General features: G+C 51.2%; 1 long non-coding RNA gene across 1 annotated transcript in view; it reads right to left on the bottom strand.

Annotated features, from left to right (window-relative positions):
* The window catches only part of LOC147857357 (uncharacterized), a 36,373-nt gene extending 20,907 nt beyond the window's left edge, over window positions 1-15,466 (bottom strand). The window contains exon 1 of the long non-coding RNA XR_015530570.1: window positions 15,455-15,466. This is a non-coding gene — a long non-coding RNA (uncharacterized LOC147857357). The remainder of the gene's footprint in view (window positions 1-15,454) is intronic.
* Between the last annotated feature and the right edge of the window lie 2,637 nt (window positions 15,467-18,103).

The following is an 18,103-nucleotide window of genomic DNA, read 5'->3' as shown; positions in this document are numbered from 1 at the left end:
CACTATTAAGAAGGACTCCTCAGTACAACTTCCAGCAAAATATCATCCTTATGCCGATGTATTTGACAAGGTAAAAGCCAGTACCCTTCCTCATCACCATCCCTATGACTGTCCCATCGATTTACAACCAGGAACTGAGCCACCATGGGGACCAATTTACAACTTGTCACCCACCGAGTTAGAAGTCCTTCGAGCCTACATAGAGGAGAACTTGGCAAGCGGGTTCATCCGCCATTCGAAATCTCCGGCCGGTGCACCCATCTTCTTTGTCAAGAAGAAAGATGGCTCACTTCGTCTTGTCGTTGATTACCGCGGATTGAATAAAGTCACAATCCGGAATAGGTGTGCACTTCCTCTTATATCAAGTCTTTTAGAGCGAGTTAATGGTGCCATGTTTTTTACTAAAATTGACCTACGAGGAGCGTATAATCTCGTGCGGATCCGACCGGGAGATGAGTGGAAGACCGCCTTTCGCATGCGGTATGGGCATTTCGAGTATACTGTTATGCCGTTTGGCCTAACCAATGCACCCGCAGTCTTCCAACACATGGCAAATGATATATTCAGAGACCTCTTGGATATCTGTTTGATCATTTATCTGGATGATCTATTGATTTATTCGAAGACCCAGGAAGAGCACGATTCTCATGTACTATTAGTACTAAAGCGACTCCGCGAGAATGGTCTTTATGCCAAGCTAGAAAAATGTAGCTTTGACTGCAAGCAAGTGGAATTTCTAGGCTACGTCATCTCCTCAAAGGGCATCGCCATGGATCCAGCTAAAATCCAAACTGTACTAGAGTGGCAAATTCCACAGTCAGTACGAGATGTACAATGTTTTCTAGGTTTTGCTAACTTCTACCGTAAGTTTATACAAGATTACTCGAAGATTATTTTACCTCTCACACAACTTACGAAGAAGGGCCAAGCATTTCTTTGGTCCATAGAAGCAGATATGGCTTTTCGGCATCTTAAGAAAGCCTTTACATCAGCACCGATTCTAGCTCATGTGGATACAAGCAAACCATTCATCATGGAGGCTGACGCATCAGATTTCGCCCTCGGTAGCATCCTTTCTCAACAAGGAAATAAAGAAGAGTTGCATCTGGTGGCTTCTTTCATATAATATAAGAGCTGCTGTCATCATCCTATCTCTCTCTCTCCTCTTCCCACTTCCTCTCTCTCGGGAATCTTACGCAGTCCCGTCCTCTTAGTACTAATAGTACTACTCTTCTTACTACTAATTCCATCTTTGCTTTAGTACTATTCCTGACAGTTATACTAGGAGAACCATACATCACGGCGGCATGGATGGAGACCAAGGTGCCGGACAACGGTTCGGCCTATGCAAGAGTCAAGAGCCAGGACGGGCGTCACTCGGTTTAGTTCCTGACGGTACGACCAAACCATGAGCGTAACCGCGAGACCCTCGGTGGCGAAACCTGAGAGGATTTTTAGAGAGGGCTATCAAGGCGTGGGGCCGCGATAGTCCGGACACCCCGAAAAAACCCCACAAATGTACAGTACAGAAGAAGACCTGTACCATAGGTAGGAAATTTTGGTTCTCCGACAATGGAGGTTGTACTATGGCCGGCGTCAACGGCCGAGAAAGGAAGCAAGCGGAGGAGCAGCTTAGGGGATGCAGAGTCCTCTCCCCCGACGAAGAGATCAGCGGCGCCGTGGAGGCGGTCTCTTTTGACGACACCTTGGGCGAGTTGCGAAAGGTGATCGGTGAAGACCTTAGAGAAGACCGGACTGTTCCGGTAGGTTCGATGGGAATGTATGAAGTCATCGCGGTGTCGCATTGTTACGCGCGTTGTCGTGAAGAATGTGCTTCACGATATAAAAATGAGCTTAAATGTTGTATTTAATAATATTTGAGAGACTTGAACCCACATCCTTATATACGATGTACAATGTACATACCACTAGGCTAGGCTATTTATTTGTAAAACTGTATAATAAATGTGCTTCATGATATAAGAATGAAGCTATATATTGTATTAAGTAAAATTGAGGGACTTGAACCCTCAACCTTGTATATCAAGCACAAACCATACACCACTAAGCTAGGTTATTTGTTTTAGGCTTATATCCATCATTATACTTATCCCAATACATGGGAGCTCAAATGAGCATGATGGCTATCATGCATCACATGCAATGCATGTGCGCCAAATGGCGATCATGCATCAGATGTAACTCATGCATTACATGCATGACATTACCATATGCATGGAAATACTTATAAAAAGAGAGGAAAGGAAAACAAAAGGGAATCAATGAATCAAGAGAAAGTGAGAAAATAATACCATCAAGTAAAGAAGACTAGCTCATTGGGTGGAGAACCTCTCGTTTCGAAGTTGAGGTCGTGGGTTCAAATCAAGGGTCGGTAGAGAATGTGTTCAGTTTGCGATCAAGGATTGTAAAGTTGGTAAAATATTTTCTTTTTAATATACATCATGTTTATATCAAATACTCTTGCTCCTTGATTCATACTTTGTCTCAATCTTCCTTATTAAATCATATTTTGTCTCTATCTTGCTTCTTGAATCATATATTGTCTCTATCTTCTATCTATTCTCATCTCTCTCTCACACGCACATTACTCGTAACTCTTCTTCTTGCTACTCTTAACCTTTCTAACATCACCATACAAGCCTTATTAAAATTTAAGTTCCTTCAACTCCCCTTAACCTTCGTCCCTGCGACTTCGCCGCACGAACCACAACTACCCCGACAGCGTGCGTGGAGAACAAGGCGGGACCACTGGGGTCTTGGATCGAGGAATAGGTGAGAAGAGAGAGAGAGAGTGAGAGACACGCTCACACACGGATAGACAAAGAAGCACGCGGGAACGCAGCCCGATCAACACAAGAGACACAAGTTGGGCAGGAGGTAGAGTATAAGAACACGTATATAAATATATGTATGCAGATGACTCGGACGGTTACAGCCGATCAGGTCGGCGAGATGGGTGTCGACGCCTAATCACCCACACATACAGGGGAGCAAGATAGAGATTCTGCCGGAAGCACACGGGCGTTCCACGGAGCAGAATCAGCCTCTCGAGAACTTGCGCAAAGAAAGCTTATGGAGAACGACAGAGGAGAAGAGCTTGGTCCCAGTCCGGCAGCACTTCGTCCCCTCTAGCGCACGATCCCTCTCTCCCCCGTCTCCCTCTCTTTTATAGCTCAAGGAGGGAGGCCGTCTTGCCCGTTTACATCACATTAATTCTCTGTCCTTTCGGATAGAGATACTCCTCGATTCTCCCTATAGAATATTGCTACCTAGGATCTAACCCTTGCGCCTTCCTACCTACTATACGACAAGGGACGTGCCCACGTGTAAGGGCCGGTTCACACACACTATACACGGTTTGCGCCTGGGGACGGTTTTCTTCACGACATCCGCCCCCACCTAACCGCACATCCACCGGTATGCGCCAAAATTTGGGTTCCGGCTTGAAGAAAACCGGTCCTTGCTTTTATTCCTCGTTAAATGGTTCGTCTTCCGCCTCGGGCTGCTCGTCGTTGCTGTCCGTGCCTCCTAGCTCCGGCTCACCATTGTGTCATTTCTTGAACGCTTTGATCCTCTTCCCCGCCAGCGGTATCGCCATTCTCGTACCGTCGAGCTCTACGAGATGGTATGTCCCATTGCCGTTGGCGCCTGTTACTACGTAAGGCCTGAACCACCTCCTCGCAACCTTCCGCGTGGCCCTGTGCTGATTGTTGAGGCTGCTGTCGTAGACTAGCACCGAGTGGCCTTCCTCGATCTTCCTTGGCCGGAGTCGGTGTGCTCGGTTGAACCGGGCTTTGCTCCTTATCCTCGCTACCCGAAGTTTCTCCGCGGCTCGCTCTACGTCTTCCGGCCTCCGCTCGAGCTGTCGAATCCGCGCTGCCAATAGCTCCTCCCAGCTCATCTCATCCCTCCAGTCCACCGTGGCCCACGAGGAGATCGTTCGCTCTGTTGGCATGATCGGCTTCTGTCCGAACATCAGCTCGGCCGGCATGAACCCGGTTACCGAACTGTGTGTAGTCCGGTCCGCCCACAAGGCGTAAGGTAGTAGCCGTGGCCAGTCCCCGACTCAGCCTCCGCATGCCCGTACTAGCGCTTTGACAATTGGCCCGTGTCCGTGCTCCATCTTCCCGTTCGCCTCCGGATTGTACGCTGTGGTGAGCGAAATTTTGACTCCTAGCCGGTCGAACAGCTCTTCGGCTTCTTCTGCGTCCAACTCACCACGGTCAGCCACGATCTTCCCTACGCACCCGTATCGGCATACCACGTCCTCAATCAAAAACCGGCACACGGATGCCGTCGTCTTGTTCTGCAGGGCTCGGCCTTCAACCTGGTTCGTTCGATCTTCCCAAGCCAGCACCAGATACCGCATCTGTCCTACCCCCATCGGCATCGTCACCAAATCCACCATCCACTTGAAGTGGATGGTCGGAGGGTAGGTCGCGTGAAGCTCGTCCCGATGTCGGATCATGGAGTGCACCTGACAGCTTTCCCAAGTTGTCATGAACCGATGCACGTCCCGGTATAGTCCCGGCCAATAGTACTTCCCCTTTAGCTTTTCGAACGTGGCCCACGTTCCACGGTGTCCAGCCCACGGGCTATCGTGGTACGCCGCCAGCAAATCCTTCTGTTACCCCTTCTTCGCCACCACTCGGAGCGGGATGCCGTTCCTCTTCTTTGGGTGCTTCCAGATGTATCCGTCCCGGAGAAAGAATCGGTAGGTTTTCTTCCGAATCCGGTTGGCCTCGTCCGTTGTCCATGCCGCGTCTGGTGTCATTGTTTTCAGGAACCCGCCGATCTGCAACCACTCCCCGTCATACTTGCTCTCGTCGAAGTCGTTAAGCGTTGGAGAGCATTCCCCGTTGGTTGTCACGTAAGCCGCCTCGAAGAAGTCCACGCCGACTTCCTCATCCTGTGAAACCATGCTGTCGTCGTTTTCGAACCTCGCCCTTGAAAGCATGTCGGCCATGGCGTTGTCTTTCCCGGAAATGTGTCGTATTTCCGGATTCAGGGACTTGATGTACGTGTTGGGATTACGGTCCCTTTCGGATGGGATGGTCGGATGTCGGAGATGAATGCCGACAAGCCCGGTTGCGGTTTCGGAACCGGATGATGAAGACCCCGGCTTCGGAGCCGGATGACGAATGTACCCGGAGAGAGATCCGGATGCGGGGACATATCTGTGAATATGTTTGCCAAGGGCCCTTGAGGCTATAGTTGTAAATAGCCCGAAAGTCATATGTGTATAAATATGACTTAGGGCAAACAGTTTTTATGTTGCTACTCATTTTTCTGTTTTTCCACTCAAGAGGAGTGAAGAGAGAGCAGCCGTGAGAGAGATAGAGCGCGAGAGAGGAAGAGGTCGACGCCTCTGTGTAATACCGCCGCCTGTGGCGAGGATAGCGAGCTCAAGGTCGTCGCCTTGCAGCTCGCCATTGTATATTTCCCAGCGTATAGTGATAGTTGGAGCCTTGCACTCCCGTGGTTTTTCCCGTACAGGGTTTTCCACGTTAAATCGCGTGTCCACTTATTTTTTGCATTTCCCATTTTCTGCAACAACGATTCGTGTGTTTCCTTGGTTGTGGCCGAGAAGTGGAGTTTAGAAAGTGTCGATTATTTTCAACAAACTGGTATCAGAGCGAGTTGCTGCAGAAAATGGAAGGCGGCGGCAGCGGGCAGCCGGGGATGATGGTGCTGAATGCGCAGAATTACGCCGACTGGAAGATCAAGATGGAGGATCTTCTGATTGTTCGGGACCTGTACGAACCGATTGACAGGTCGGAAATACCGAAGGGGGTACTTGAGTCGGAATGGAGGCTTCTGAACCGGAAAGCCGTTGCAACCATTCGGCAATACGTCGACGTGAGCGTTCTACAACATGTGGCGAACGACACCAACGCATATGAGATGTGGCGGAAGCTGTCGGGCCTCTACGAGAGGAAGAATGCGTTGAACCGGACCTCCTTGATGAGGAAGATAGTGAACCTCAAGTACCGGGACGGCGAGAGTATGGTGGAACACGTAAGCACGTTCATGGGATTCGTGAACCAGCTTGCGGCGATCAAGTTCCCGCTGGAGGATGCAATGCAAGCCATCATTCTGATGTGTACATTGCCGGAAAGCTGGGAGAACTTGGTGGTGACTCTCAGCACCTCCTGCACCGAAGATAACTTGTCCCTACAAACGGTAAAGACAAGTATCTTAAACGAAGAAGCGCGTCGGAGAGATAAAGAACCGGCCTCCGATCCGAAGATGTTGTTTACCGAATCGGATCGGGGAAGACAACGGAACCGGAGTCCGCAAAGACGGGAGAAGTCGGGGACCCGGTCGCAGTCAAGAGGAAGGCCCACATGCTTCCACTGTGGGAAGCTGGGGCACTTCCGAAAGAATTGTCGGCATTACCGAAAAGACAACGGAGCCGACGACACCGATTCGAAGAAGTCTTCAGAACGGAACGGTGCTTACCGGGGAGCCACAGACCGAAATGGTTCGGATCGGCGAGGGTAGGACCGGAAAGGAACGACGGCATTCGCGGCAAGTGAAGAGGAAATCATGCTCATCACCGAAGAAGGTGAACTAAACATTGCCGGCGATGAGACTACCTGGGTGGTCGATTCCGGAGCGTCGTTCCACCTGACCCCGGAAAGAAGATACTTCTCATCCTACACAGCTGGTGAGCATGGCTATGTCCGGATGGGAAATGAAGGTACGTGCTGGATTGCCGGCATAGGAGACGTGTGGCTGATGACATCAACCGGATGCAAGATGCTGTTGAAGGATGTCCGACACGTTCCGGAGGTTCGATTGAACCTGATTTCGGCCGGGAGGCTAGACGATGAAGGCTACACGGGTAGCATCCGGAATGGGGTCATGAAGTTCAGCAAAGGGAGCCTGATAGTGGCTCGGGCCCGGAAGGTCAACACACTGTACCTGATGAATTCCCGGCTATGTCCGGAGGAACTGAACGTGGCAGCCGACATTGCCGGTGAGCTATGGCACAAGAGACTGTGCCACATGAGTGAGAAGGGGATGAAGAGGCTTGCAGAAGACAACCTTATTCCAGTGAAGCACGTGCACCTGGAGAAGTGCACCGATTGCCTGGCCGGTAAGCAAAACCGGACCTCCTTCCGCTCAAGGCCACCGACGAGACGTAGCGCACCATTGGAGTTGGTGCACACCGACGTGTGTCAGGTAGAAACGAAGTCACATGGCGGAGCCCAGTACTTCGTCACATTCATAGATGACCATAGCCGGAAGCTGTGGACGGCACCGCTGAAGACAAAGGACCAAGTGTTGTCCGTCTTCAAAGAACTCCACGCGAGAGTGGAAAGGGAATCCGGCAAGAAGCTGAAAGCGATACGAGCGGATAACGGAGGGGAATACCGGGGGCAGTTCGCGGAGTACTGTCGCTCGAAGGGAATCCGGCTCGTGTTTACTGTGCCGAAGACGCCGGAACTGAACGGGCTGGCCGAGAGGATGAACCGGACCATAATGGAGAGGGTCCGGAGTATGCTGGCGCATGCGGAATTACCCAAGGGGTTTTGGGCTGAGGCGATGTCGACGGCGACATACGTGATAAACAGATCACCCTCAGTACCTTTGGACGGAGACACGCCGCAGAGAGTGTGGACCGGTAGGGAAGTATCCTACCGGCATCTGAAGGTGTTCGGGTGTCTCGCATATGTGCATGTGGCTAAGGACCGGAGAGGAAAGCTAGATCCAAAGACCCGGCCATGCATATTCCTCGGTTACGGCGATGACGAGTTCGGCTACCGAGTATGGGACCCGGTCGACAAGAAGACATTCAGGAGTCGAGATATCATCTTCATGGAGGACAAGACACTCGCCGACTGGGAGTCGGAGAAGAAGATGAAGAGCTCCAAGTCGACCGGTGAGGATCAACTCTACGAGGAGCAGTCCCGACCGGCAAGGGACCGGTTAACACTCGAGGATCCGGCCGAAGACGGTGAAGAAACAGAACCGGCCGAGGGAGATGAAACTGATACCGGAACCGGCCCCGATCCCGAAATGGATTCGGATGAAGAGGAAACGGAGGAGCCGGTTACCGAAGCTCCGGAACGAAGATATCCTCTAAGAGAGAGAAGGGCCCCCCGGAGATTTCCGGAACCAGAGCACGTACTGCTAACCGACGAAGGGGAGCCAGAGAGCTTTGAAGAGGCAAAGCTTGACACCCATAGCCGCAGGTGGTTAAGTGCCATGCAGGAGGAGATGGATTCCCTGCATGAGAACCACACATATGAACTTGTGGAGTTGCCGAAAGGAAAGCGGGCACTTCGAAACAAGTGGGTGTTCAAGCTGAAACCGGGAGATGCCGGAAACCTCCCGAGATACAAAGCCAGGATCGTGGTGAAGGGGTTCCAGCAGAAGAAGGGCGTCGACTTCGACGAGATATTTGCCCCGGTAGTGAAGATGACCTCCATCCGGACGGTGCTGAGCATAGCGGCAAGCATGGACCTCGAGGTAGAACAGATGGACGTGAAGACGGCATTCCTTCACGGCGACCTCGAAGAAGAGATCTACATGCAGCAACCGGAAGGATTCGAGAAGAAAGGGAAGGAGCACCTGGTATGCCGGTTGAAGAAGAGCCTTTACGGACTGAAGCAGGCTCCCCGGCAATGGTACCGGAAGTTCGACTCTTTCATGACCGACGAAGGGTACCTCAAAACGCTGTCGTGCCTTTTGGCTCCGGATCGTTGCATGAGTCGGGTGGGAACCGCCGAGGTTTTGGACTAGGAGGAAAGAAAAATACAAATAAGGCTAGTAAAGAATAGGTATAAAGAGTTATAAGATAAGAATCTCGTGAATCCCACGAGTTTAGTATATTTAGTCAATATTTTAGGTAGTAAGAGAATTATTTTAGCAAATTCGTGAATCCCACGAATATTTTAGATTGATTGATCATTATAGAAAAATAATCAACAAAAACTACAATGTGCTCCCCATCCTTATATAGTGATGGGAGAGACTAAGCATAGCTACATGCTTTTTTCTAATATGTTCATGCACACTAAATGTGCATGTGATGCTTTTCTAATCCTTGCTTTTATTTGCTAAATATAGTGCTCATGCACGCTAGATGTGCATGAGTCACTTTTTAGTTGCTAGCGTTTTTCTATAAAATATTCACGCACTCTAAAAATACATGATTTACCTTTTAATAAAGGTATGTGTAAATAAAGCACTTATAGTTATTAAATCTATTCTTGTAGAACACTAAAGATAAGGTAGCATAATGGTAAAGTTGAGGTTTGGCTACGTGGAGGTACAGGTTCAAATCTTGCCCTATGCACGTGATAAATATTTTGATATTCTTATTTTATTTATTTATATGTAATTAAATCGGTTATATTATTTTTCCTTTTTCACGTAGTGTACGAAATACACTACGACACTCGCCCCCTCCGAACCCGCACATCCTCCGGTATGTGCCGAAGTTGCCGATGCTCGTTGTCTCCCCTTCATCCTCCGTTTGTCCCGCTATGTCAACTTTGTCTCTCCATTTTGAGTAGACCCATTCTTTCCACCCGAACCATTGTCGCCATCCAATCCACCATATTCTTTGTTCTCTCTCGTCATATTCTTGGCCCTTGTCATTCGTGGTAGTGTCTTTTACTGGCCTCTTTCTTGTCTTCATCAACCTTGACTTTTTTCCGGATCGCTCTCGTCCGATCAACTTTCGGTTTGATCGGCTTCCGATCGGATTCGTATTCGGCCGAATCGGAATCGGTTGTTCGGTTTCGATTGAGTCGGTCTCCTTCCGGCCCGGTTTCGATCTATCGGTTTCGGTTTCGGTTGGCTTTCTTTTCCTCGTTTTCACCAGCCTCGACTGGTCCAACCTCCGGTTGAGTCGGATTAGCTTCTTTTCGGATCGGTCTCGTCCGATCGGCTTTCGGCTAGGTCGGCTTCCATCCATATTCGCGTTCGGCCAAGTCAGACTCGGTCGATCGGTTTTGACCGAGTCGACCCCTTTTCGGGTCGGCTTTCTTTCGGGTCGTCTTTCGGCCGAATTCTCTTCCTTTCGGTTCGGCTTTCTTTCGGTTCGTCTTTTGGCCGAATCGTCTTTTACCCGGTTCGGCTTTCTTTCGGATCGGAATCCCGTCCGGATCACCTTCCATCCGAACCGGCTTCCGACTTTACCTTTCTTGCCGCCACCTCCTGTCTCTCCGGTCTCACCTTGCTTCTCAGACACAACCGCCGAAGTCTCTAGGATTAGTGGGCAGGAATCCTCAGTATTATCATCCTCCATTGTTTCACCCATAGCCATATTCTCGGCTATCTCTCTGTCGTATGCATCGACTTCGACCTTTGTTTTCTCTCCGCCACCTTCCGTCTCTTCGGTCTCACGTTGCCTTTCGAACGCAACCGCCGGAGTCTCTGGAATCAGCGGTGGAGAAATCTCGATATGGCCATCCGTCGTTGATTCGTCCATAGCCACCTTCGATTCGATGTCATCTTTCTTGGTGACCTCCTCAATCAAGTCCTCCTTGCTCTCTTTCACTGCATCAATTATGGAAACATCAATTATGCTTACCCCTTTTTCACCTGATGTTTCGGACACTTGTATTCCGAAATCTTCTTCTACACTTGGGTTATCGGCCTTATCCTTTGTCGTTGTTCTTTCGCAAGACAAGAGGGTAGCTTGTTTTACACCCTCTTCCGTCGCACCATCATGTTGTATTTCGGCCTTCATATCGGCTTCATCGTTTTTCCTCAATCGACCATCCTTCATGGGCCATGTCGTTGTTGACGAGATTCTCATCTTCCTCTCATCATGTCTTCGGCATACCCTTTCGACTTTGGCCCAATCCTCGGTAAGACCGTTCGCACCGTCATCGTCTTCGAGTTCGATCCCGATGTCCATCCTTTCTTTTCGATCGATCGATTTTACGAACATTAGGACTTTATCCTCCCCCACCAACCGTTGTTCCCGCTCCGAGAGTCGAGCAAGACGATGCTCGAACTCTAGGAATGCTTGTGTTGCACTTCGGTGGGTCTTCTCCGATGCCACCCATTCGTCGAATTTTCGCCGATCTTGTCCCTTCGATCTCTTGTAATCATATGCCTCTCGTAAAGCTTCTTCGAATGACCCCCATGTCGAGTTTTGTTGCCGTATCTTGTGGATTCTCTCTTGTAGCTCATCCGTGGCTACCCGACTGAAGGATATCACTTGCAATCCTTCCGGTATCCCACATCGCATCATCTCCCCTTTGTAGTCACGTAGATAGCATGACACATCGTTTCCGTTGAATTGTCCATTTCGTTGTACGAGCCGCTTTACTGCCCCCGTGATCTCCGACATCGCTCGTTGTTCTTGTAGCATCCGCTCGAACATCATCATCATCATGTTCATCGCCTCTTGTTGATTCTCCATCTCCTTGCCACCTGCCTTCACGTCGGGTTCACCAACTGTGTCGTGCCTTTTGGCTCCGGATCGTTGCGTGAGTCGGGTGGGAACCGCCGAGGTTTTGGACTAGGAGGAAAGAAAAATACAAATAAGGCTAGTAAAGAATAGGTATAAAGAGTTATAAGATAAGAATCTCGTGAATCCCACGAGTTTAGTATATTTAGTCAATATTTTAGGTAGTAAGAGAGAATTATTTTAGCAAATTCGTGAATCCCACGAATATTTTAGATTGATTGATCATTATAGAAAAATAATCAACAAAAACTACAATGTGCTCCCCATCCTTATATAGTGATGGGAGAGACTAAGCATAGCTACATGCTTTTTTCTAATATGTTCATGCACACTAAATGTGCATGTGATGCTTTTCTAATCCTTGCTTTTATTTGCTAAATATAGTGCTCATGCACGCTAGATGTGCATGAGTCACTTTTTAGTTGCTAGCGTTTTTCTATAAAATATTCACGCACTCTAAAAATACATGATTTACCTTTTAATAAAGGTATGTGTAAATAAAGCACTTATAGTTATTAAATCTATTTGTAGAACACTAAAGATAAGGTAGCATAATGGTAAAGTTGAGGTTTGGCTACGTGGAGGTACAGGTTCAAATCTTGCCCTATGCACGTGATAAATATTTTGATATTCTTATTTTATTTATTTATATGTAATTAAATCGGTTATATTATTTTTCCTTTTTCACGTAGTGTACGAAATACACTACGACAACGCAGTCCGACCACTGCGTGTTTGTGAAGAAGTTCGAAGGAGGAGACTTTCTAATACTCCTCCTGTACGTAGACGACATGTTGATCGTCGGACGGGACCAGGTCAAGATAGGGATGCTGAAGAAGGCTCTTCACCGAACCTTCTCAATGAAGGACCTGGGTCCGGCGAGGCAAATACTAGGGATGCACATCATCCGGGACCGGAAGAAGAAGCAGTTGTGGCTGTCACAGGAGAAGTACGTGACAAAGGTGCTTCACCGGTTCAACATGTCGGAAGCAAGACCGGTCGGGTCAACACTCCCGGCAAACTGCAAGTTGTCCAGCAAGCAAAGCCCCAAGACAAAGGTTGAGAAGGAGGACATGATGAAAGTACCATATGCCTCTGCCGTCGGGAGCTTGATGTACGCAATGGTGTGTACCCGACCGGACATAGGATATGCAGTCGGAGTGGTGAGCCGGTACATGAGCAATCCCGGCAAAGAGCATTGGAACGCGGCCAAGTGGATACTCCGATACCTGAAGGGCACAGCAAATGTGTGCCTCCGATTCGGCTCCGGTAAGCCCGAACTCGACGGCTTCACCGATTCGGATATGTCGGCTGATGCAGATACCAGCCGGTCCACATCAGGGTATGTGATGACGTATGCAGGGGGAGTTGTTTCATGGCAGTCGAGGCTGCAGAAGACGGTTGCGTTGTCAACCACGGAGGCGGAGTACATGGCGGCTGTTGAAGCCGGCAAGGAAATAATATGGATGAAGGACTTCATTAGAGAGCTCGGTATCCGGCAGGAGGAGTACCGACTCTACTGCGACAGTCAGAGTGCAATCCACCTTGCGAAGAACGCGGCCTATCACTCCCGGACGAAGCACATCCAGCGAAGATATCACTGGATCCGGGAAAGGATAGAAGACGAGGAGTTCGTGCTGACGAAGATCCACACGGACGAGAACGGGTCGGATATGCTGACCAAGGTGCTCACACCCGACAAGCTGGAAGCATGCCGGAAGAGGATCGGATTGGAGAGACATCCCATGCCGAAGTGAAGGGGGAGTTTGTTGGGATTACGGTCCCTTCCGGATGGGATGGTCGGATGTCGGAGATGAATGCCGACAAGCCCGGTTGCGGTTTCGGAACCGGATGATGAAGACCCCGGCTTCGGAGCCGGATGACGAATGTACCCGGAGAGAGATCCGGATGCGGGGACATATCTGTGAATATGTTTGCCAAGGGCCCTTGAGGCTATAGTTGTAAATAGCCCGAAAGTCATATGTGTATAAATATGACTTAGGGCAAACAGTTTTTATGTTGCTACTCATTTTTCTGTTTTTCCACTCAAGAGGAGTGAAGAGAGAGCAGCCGTGAGAGAGATAGAGCGCGAGAGAGGAAGAGGTCGACGCCTCTGTGTAATACCGCCGCCTGTGGCGAGGATAGCGAGCTCAAGGTCGTCGCCTTGCAGCTCGCCATTGTATATTTCCCAGCGTATAGTGATAGTTGGAGCCTTGCACTCCCGTGATTTTTCCCGTACAGGGTTTTCCACGTTAAATCGCGTGTCCACTTATTTTTTGCATTTCCCATTTTCTGCAACAACGATTCGTGTGTTTCCTTGGTTGTGGCCGAGAAGTGGAGTTTAGAAAGTGTCGATTATTTTCAACAGTACGCTATCCACCTGAGCATTGCCAGGTCCGGTGTCGCGCATCCGGAAACCATGCCCAGAATTGGTAGGCAGTCCGTCTCGATAATTACCTTTGCCCCGAAACGATACCCCAGAGCTCCCAAGAACCTCCGAACCCATGAACCTCTGCGGGATCCATATGTGGTAGAACGCGCACACTCCGAAGAACCTCCGAACCTCCGAACCTCCGTGACCGAGCTGCAGTCGTTCCTCAACGCGGAGATGGCTTCTACCTTAGCAGGAGACGGTTTCTGGCCGTACGGCCCGCATAGGTGTCCGACGACCATGATCTCTGATTGCCCGAAGGCTGATTTTCCCTTGGAGAAGGTGAGCCTTGCTCCCTCCAACCTCTGCAGCACCTTCTCACAGTCATCGATGTGCGTCGCCACGAATTTCCGGCATCCGTCCGGTCCGATCGTCTCGTCCCTTTCCTCCACCGGGCATCCCTTGATCGGGACGTCGTCCAAAAACGGCATGGTGATGTCCGGGGTACAATCCCTCAACACTTTGTTCATTGCGTTCACGATGTGAGCCATCGAGTTCGTCCCTCCTTGCGGCAGGGTACACATCCGTACTAGGCCGAGAGGAGTTCGCATTATCGTGATGTCTCTGCTCTCTATGGCGAGCTGGAACTGATCGTACCCCGAGTAGAGATCACCGACCGAGTAAATCGACCTTCCGGCGAAGGCCTCCGCGAACTCGTCTATTGTCGGTCCAATTCCTGCGTTTCGAATGGTCACCTTGTTGACCAGCTGCAGGTTCTGAATAAAGCGCAGCATGCCGTCCTTCTTCGGCACGGTAAACCAACGATTCGAGTATGGGGCACTTGAAGGTTCGAGGATTCCCATCTCGACCTTCTGCTTTAACAGCTCCATCAGCTTCGGGATGTGAGCTCTGGGTACTGGAATCGGTTTGAGACTCCACGGCACATGCGGTACCGTGAATATCACCATCGGTTCCACGACTGTCGGGTCTACGCACCCGATCTCCTCCGGCGAGAATGCGAAAGCCTTCCCGTGCCTTCCGAGCATTCCCCGAAACCGGTCTTCCTCCGTCGGCAGTAGGAAGCCGCCCCCACCAACCTTGAGCTCCCGTAGCGTTATGTCAGTGAACGTGTATCCTATGCGGGCTGGATTTCGTAAACTCGGGTCCGACGCAACCCCCTTTATTCGCAACTCGCTGCCCTCCGGCAAGGGAGCCGCGACTGGCCTCACCTTCTGGTCCACAGTCTTGTACCTCGTGTCCACTCGGGCCTTTCGAACTGACTCGAGCCCTCTTTTGAAGTCCGCGATGACCTCATACATCTTTTCCGAACATACCGGAATCGTCCGGTCCTCTTTAAAGACTCCTCCGACTACCTCTCGCAGCTTCCCCAAGGTATCGTCGAAAGAGACCGCCTCCACGGCTTCGTTGATTTCCTCTCCAAGGCCGAGGATGCCACATGCCCGAAGTCGCTCCTCCGCCCTCTTCTTCTTCCGCCCAACAACGTCAACTATCGTATACCCTCCGTTGTCGGAGAACCAAAATTTCCTACTTATAGTACAGGTCTTCTTCGCTATCGTACACTTGTGGGGTTCTCCCGGAGTGTCCGGACTATCGCGGCCCCACACCTTGATAGCCATCTCTAAAAATTCTCTCGGCTTTCGCCCCCGAGGGTCTCACGGTTCCGCTCATGGGTCGGTCTCACCGTCAGGAACTGGACTGAGTGACGCCCATCCTGGCTCTTGACCCTTGCATAGGCCGAGCCGTTGTCCAGCACCTTGGTCTCCATCCGTGCTGCCGTGATGTACGGTTCTCCTAGTATAACCGGATGTGAGGACGTCTCCTGCACGAAGAAGTGCTGGTCAATCTCGACATCGCCGATGTTTACTCGTACATTCGGGCAGGCTCCATGCAGTTCTTCGGTGCCACGCGTCGCTGCCCGTATCTTCCATCCGTGCTTGGTGTTGATCGGCCATTTCCCTTTCTTGTAGAAGTCCATGGACATCAAATTGATTTCTGAACCGTGGTCTACCAACGCCACCACCGGTTCATGAACCTCTCCGATCTTCACGGGGGTCTCCGTAGTCGCTCTGGCCCAGTGCGGCCTCGAATAGTGGCTCTCCACCAACTCGTCATCCAGCGTCATGTCCTCTATGTGCGTCGTTCGCACCTCCACCGGCTTCTCCGGTTCTTCCTCCATTGACAGCCTCTTCCTCTTCACCAAGTCTACGATGGAGTCGTGGAACTCCTTCTTGGCGATCCCGAGCGCTTCCCTCAGCGACAGTTCCACCTTGCTGTTGAGGATTCGTTCTTCCAGGACCTTTCGCAGGTCCGGGGTTCTTTCGATTTCTGTGCCCAGCCGGTATCCGCCCCTCTTGGGATTATCCTGGGCGCCAGTTACACCGGCCTCATTCCGCCTTTGCCCGAACCGAGTTTCATATCGTTGCGAGGGCCGAGCCCCTCCGGTTTTCCCTATCCGCTTGTCCTCCACTAGAGCCTCGTAGTTTTGACAAGCGGCTTCGACGAAGCCCGTCTTTTCTTCCACCGGGTCACTCCACCGGGTCACCTCCCAGACCCGTTTTTCCGCGCGTTCCACCTCTTCTTTCCTTAGTCGTGCGCCGACGAGGCCTTCTAGCATCGTCGGGCAGAATCCGGCTTTGTTCGTCTTCGGGGCCTCGCCACCTCCGACCCGAATACCAACTGACGCCGAGTAGTGGACGGTCTCCGCCTCCTCCATCAACCTTTTCCTACCCCCTCGCCCGACGTTCAGATTCAAGGCCCTTCGGGTCTCGCTGGCATGCACCCGACCGTTCCACAGGTACACCACGTTGCTTCTCACCGCCTCGGCGAAGTCCCCGCAGTCCTTCCGGATGTGCCCGACCGCATCACACCACATGCACATGTTTTCATCCAGAGGTCGTCGGTCACGGGCCTGTTCGCCACCATCCCTCCGTGGCTGGGCGATCTGGAGATCCTTTACCATCCGCGTTAGCTCCTCCAGAGCTGCTCCCCCGATTGAGCCCTTGACCATGCCGGTTGAAGCCGACCCGGTCTCCAGCCAATCTCGGGTCTCTTCCCTTCGCGTTGGTGGTGTTGGCTCGAGCTTCCTTGCTGCGACAGAGCCCGCCCTTGTCGACCCTTTGTCAACCCATTCCCGCCGTTTTTCGAAACGGCCACAGACCCTTTTCACCACGGCCCAGTCGGCCGTTAGCCCGTCGTCAGTCTCCAACAGGAGGCCTACCTGCTCCCAATCCCGCTCGTCAACCAACTTAACAAACAATAGGACACGGCTTGTGTCCAGAACGGTCTGGTCATGCACCGAGAGGCGCGCGAAGCGTTCCTCAAACTCCCGAAGGAGCACTGACGCATTCCTTCCTTTGTCGGGGGTCTCCACCCACTCCATGAAGTCCCGCTTCGAAAGTCGAAGCGCATCTTCAAGCCCGTATCTTTCGAGGAGCCGACCTTCGAACTCTTCCTAGGTCCGGCTCTCGGCCCGTACCTCGAGCACCTCCGCATGGATGCCCGGCATCGCCACTCGAGGGAATCCGGCTAGTTGCCTCTCTTTCGGAATGTCCCTTATTACCATCTCAGCCCGGTAGGACGCCACGTAGCTCGTGGCATCCTTCCCACTAAACCGGCAGATCGTACCGACAACCGCCTCGATAGCCCTATCAAGGGCGCCGGTGCCTTCGCGCACACTCACTATACAGTCCACAGCCGAAGCCATGGCTTCTGCAAGGTCCGACCCCCTCATCTTCTACTCCTCTGCCGCCTGTTCACGTCGGGTTCACCAAATATGTCGCGTTGTTACGCGCGTGCGTGGAGAACAAGATGGGACCACTGGGGTCTTGCACCGAGGAATAGGTGAGAAGAGAGAGAGAGAGAGAGAGAGAGAGAGAGAGAGAGAGAGAGAGACGCTCACACACGGATAGACAAAGAAGCGCGCGGGAACGCAGCCCGATCAACACAAGAGACACATGTTGGGGTAGGAGGTAGAGTATAAGAACACATATATAAATATATGTATGCAGATGACTTGGACGGTTACAGCCGATCAGGTCGGCGAGTCGGGTGTCGACGCCTAATCACCCACGCATACAGGGGAGCAAGATGGAGATTCTCCTGGAAGCACACGGGCGTTCCACGGAGCAGAATCAACCTCTCAAGAACCTGCGCAAAGAAAGCTTATGGAGAACGAAAGAGGAGAAGAGCTCGGTTCCAGTCCGGCAGCACTTCGTCCCCTCTAGCGCGCGATCCCTCTCTCCCCCATCTCCCTC

The sequence above is a fragment of the Azolla caroliniana genome, unplaced genomic scaffold (assembly GCF_043228905.1).
Source record: "Azolla caroliniana isolate FFs.n. ecotype wild unplaced genomic scaffold, voAzoCaro1.0.p SCAF_12, whole genome shotgun sequence".
Taxonomy (NCBI): domain Eukaryota; kingdom Viridiplantae; phylum Streptophyta; class Polypodiopsida; order Salviniales; family Salviniaceae; genus Azolla; species Azolla caroliniana.
This window is presented reverse-complemented; position numbering and strand designations above follow the sequence as displayed.